The sequence below is a fragment of the Triticum dicoccoides genome, chromosome 3B (assembly GCF_002162155.2).
Source record: "Triticum dicoccoides isolate Atlit2015 ecotype Zavitan chromosome 3B, WEW_v2.0, whole genome shotgun sequence".
NCBI classification, from domain to species: Eukaryota; Viridiplantae; Streptophyta; class Magnoliopsida; order Poales; family Poaceae; genus Triticum; species Triticum dicoccoides.
Window position 1 is genome coordinate 312,449,855 of NC_041385.1, and position 4,260 is coordinate 312,454,114.

The following is a 4,260-nucleotide window of genomic DNA, read 5'->3' on the forward strand; positions in this document are numbered from 1 at the left end:
GCCATTGGTACCCGGTTCCTCAACGACCTCGAGCTCGGCGACAGCGAGAACTTCTTCATTGAACACCTCCCCCTCGGCCGGCGCCCTGGTGCTCGCTGTCCCTGGGAGGTGGACGAACAAGTCGTCGCCCACCTTTAGATACTTGCCAGAGCCAGAGGCAGCGGATGAGGAGGGTTGGCCATCAACCACCTCCTCTTCGGCAGCGGTCGTGCCGGCCTTCCCGGCAGCGGCCTTGCCGGCCTCCCCGGAAGCGCCCTTGCCAGCCTCCTCAGCGGCAGCCTCGCAGGTCTCTCCGGCAAGCCCCTTAGCGGCATCCTCGGCTGCGGTCTCGGCAGCCTCCTCGGCGGCGACCTTGTCAGCCTCGGCCACGGCGTCCGGGGCAACCTCCGTGAGGATGGTATCGGTGTCCTCCTGGTCTGCCGGGGGGGGGTCTGGATGCCAAAAGAGAAAATGAGCCAGGGCCAAGATCAAGAATTTTTTTGAGAAGAAGAGTAAGGAAAAATAGGTGACTCACCTGTGCTGGGCTAAGAAGTAGTAGCCCCTCCCCGCCAACATCTGTTGCCGGGACGGGGCCACCAGTGCCCAAGTCTACCTCCTCCTCCTCCGTGCGCAAGGGCTTAGTGTCTGGTGCCCTTGCCGGGGACACCCCTCGGGGCGGTGTGGTCGATGGGGATGGCGTGGTGGGGGTGGCCCTTGGTGGCTCCTCCTGCTGCTGCCCTCCTCTTGCGGCCACGGCAAGGTCAGTACCAAAAAGTCACACCCCGGCGCATGTTCATGGGAAGTAGGTGGTGAACGCACGCTGGGGGATGAGCCGGGGGCTGCTCTCTACCACCAGCGGCGCCTTTGAGGTACCCGCCGGGGGCTCGCTGCCCGTCGAGGCCTTGTCTCTCTTCGCTTCTCGCTGGGCCAGCCTCTCCATCTCCTCGCGAAAATGAAAATGAATCAAGGAAGGTGGCACCATTGGAGAGGACAGAAACGGAGAGGGGTGGAATGCTTACTGGTCCTCCACCTCCTCTTCTGCTGCCTTCCTCTTCCTCCTCGGGCTGAGGGACGGAAAGTCGAAGGCAACCTCCGTGCCGGCGTTTGCGGGAGGAGGGGAAGGCGATGGAGTCCGGTAGAGTTTGGATGAAGATGAAGCGGTTGCCTTCTTCTTCGCCACCGCGACCCTCGTCACGCGCGCAGTTTCCACCTGAACCCCTTGCCGCGACTCGGCCCTGGCGGACCGGACCGGCTCGCCGGAGCTGGCCTGACGCAGGACGCGTCTTTTCTTCATAGCTGAGGGGGCGTCGGCCTCAGCCTCCTCCTCGGATGATTCCTCGACCACGTCCTCGATAGGGGTGGCCTCAGTGCTTACGCCGCCTGCCTCCCTGGCAGACTTCACGCATTGGGCGAGCTCCTTCTCTTCTGAGGCCACGGTGGCCTCATCCTCCATGTCGTCGGCGTCGTCGGCCACCATGGCAAGCTCCGCCTCCACCACTCTAGCGGCGATGTAGTCCAGCTCCTCCTGGGTGGTGTCCTAGATGAGCAGCGACTCGTCATGATCAATTTCTTCGACCAAGTTGTCGAAGAACTCCTCCACCTCGCGTGCCAGGGGCTCGACCCAGGCTCGGTCAAGACCGTGCGCGTTGAAGACCGGCATCATGGCGAGGATGTTGGCCTGTCGGGAGTTGTTGCTCAGTAGGACCACTCCCGGCGGCAGCCCGAACAAGAGCCCCTTGATGGCCTTGCCGGACTTTGCGGGCTCGCCGGTCCTCTCCACCCTGCCGTCGGGGAACACGTCGAGCTGGAAGAGCCTCCAACAATACCAGGAGTGCCCCATCACCGTGAGGTTGTGCCTCAGGCTGGTGCGGAGCCTCATGATGTCGGCCGCGTTACTGAAATCACAGGCCGGCCTCCCTTGTTGTGCAGCAGAGTGACACGTCTCCAATGTATCTATAATTTTTTATTGTTCCATGCTATTATATTACCCCTTTCGGATGTTTATGGGCTTTATTTTACACATTTATATCATTTTTTGGGACTAACCTACCAACCGGAGGCCCAGTATGTATTGCTGTTTTTTTGCCTATTTCAGTATTTCGAAGAAAAGGAATATCAAACGAAGTCCAAATGGAATGAAACCTTCGAGAGCGTGATTTTTGGAACGAACGTGATCTAGAGGACTTGGAGTGCAAGTCAACAAGCATCCGAGGCGGCCATGAGAGGGTAGGGTGCGCGCACCCCTACAGGGCGTGCCCCCTGTCTCGTGGGCCCCTCGGGCGGCCACCGACGTACTTCTTCCTCCTATATAAGCCTACGTACCCCGAAAACATCCAGGGAGCCAAGGAGAAACAATTTCCACCATCGTAACCTTATGTATCTGCGAGATCCCATCTTGGAGCCTTCGCCGGCGCTCCGCCGAGGGGGAATCGACCATGGAGGGCTTCTACATCAACACCATAGCCCCTCCGATGAGTTGTGAGTAGTTTACCATAGACCTTCGGGTCCATAGTTATTAGCTAGATGGCTTCTTCTCTCTTTTTGGATCTCAATACAATGTTCTCCCCCTCTCTTGTGCAGATCTATTCGATGTAAACTCTTTTTGTGGTGTGTTTGTCGAGATTCGATGAATTGTGGGTTTATGATCAAGTTTATCTATGAGAAATATTTGAATCTCCTCTGAATTCTTTTATGTATTATTGAGTTATCTTTGCAAGTCTCTTCGAATTATCAGTTTGGTTTGGCCTACTAGATTGATCTTTCTTGCCATGGGAGAAGTGCTTAGATTTGGGTTCAATCTTGCGGTGTCCTTACCCAGTGACAGAAAGGGTTGCAAGGCACGTATTGTATTGTTGCCATCGAGGATAAAAAGATGGGTTTATATCATATTGCATGAGTTTATCCCTCTACATCATGTCATCTTGCTTAATGCGTTACTCTGTTCTTTATGAACTTAATACTCTAGATGCGGGCAGGAGTCGGTCGATGTGTGGAGTAATAGTAGTAGATGCAGGCAGGAGTCGGTCTACTTGTCATGGACCTACAGCCTATATACATGATCATGCTTAGATAATCTCATAATTATTTGCTTTTCTATCAATTGCTCGATAGTAATTTGTTCACCCACCGTAATACTTATGCTATCTTGAAAGAAGCCTCTAGTGAAACCTATGGCCCCCGAGTCTATCTCTTATCATATTTGCTTTCAATCTACTTTTATTTGCATCTATATTATAAAATACCAAAAATATATTTATCTTATTATACTATCTCTATCATATCTCACTTTCACAAGTGGCCGTGATGGGATTGACAACCCCTTTATTGCGTTGGTTGTGAGTTCTTTGTTTGTTTGTGTAGGTGCATGGGACTTTTGAGGAGCCTCCTACTGGATTGATACCTTGGTTCTCAAAAACTGAGGGAAATACTTACGCTACTATTGCTGCATCACCCTTTCCTCTTCAAGGAAAACCAATGCAAACTCAAGACGTAGCACGGAGCGATTCGGCGGCGGATGAAATCCGCCGCAATCATCTCGAGGGTGAGCCCAGTCTCGGTGAGGCGGCGAATCCTGGTGGTGGCGATCGAAAACTTCTTGTCGTCGGGGTCGAGGTCACTCTAGTCAGCGCCATGGATCAACGGCTCCCGATGAACACCCCGGCAGAACTCCGGTGGGTTCTCCTCCACGATCCAGCACAATCGGCCTCGCCACTCCTCCCACCTCTCCTTCACGGCACCCTCTGGGTATGAGCCTTTCCCCTGGGCCCTCGGGATATAGGCGACGCTACCAGAAAGGGCACCACCGGGTTGGATGCAGGGGGAGAAGTAGTGGCGGAAAAGCGTCGTGCTGGGAAACACCCCGGCGAAGCCCTCACAGAGGTGGGCAAAGCATGCCAAGCACACCACGACATTCGGCGTGAGATCCAACAGATGGAAGCCAAAAGTACGCATGACATCATTGAAGAAGTCGGAAAAAGGGGGGCAGAGCCCGCAGAAGAAGAAGTCGAGGAAAAATGGGTACCGTTTTGAGCCACCGTTGTTGCAATCCGCGGGGATGGCGCGTGTGGTAGGGTGCCCCGCCATCTCCGCCCCCCACAAAGGCTTAAAGTAGTCCCTGAGGTCGAGGATGTCGATTGACGACGGGATGAAATAGGCGAATTGCGCCCGCCGCGCCACCGCCTCGCTCTCCGGCGTCTCCTTCTCCTTTGTGTCCTTGGCAACACCTTTGCCCTTGCCAGATTTAGGCGCCATCGCGGCTAGGAATAGGGCGAGGGGTCAAAA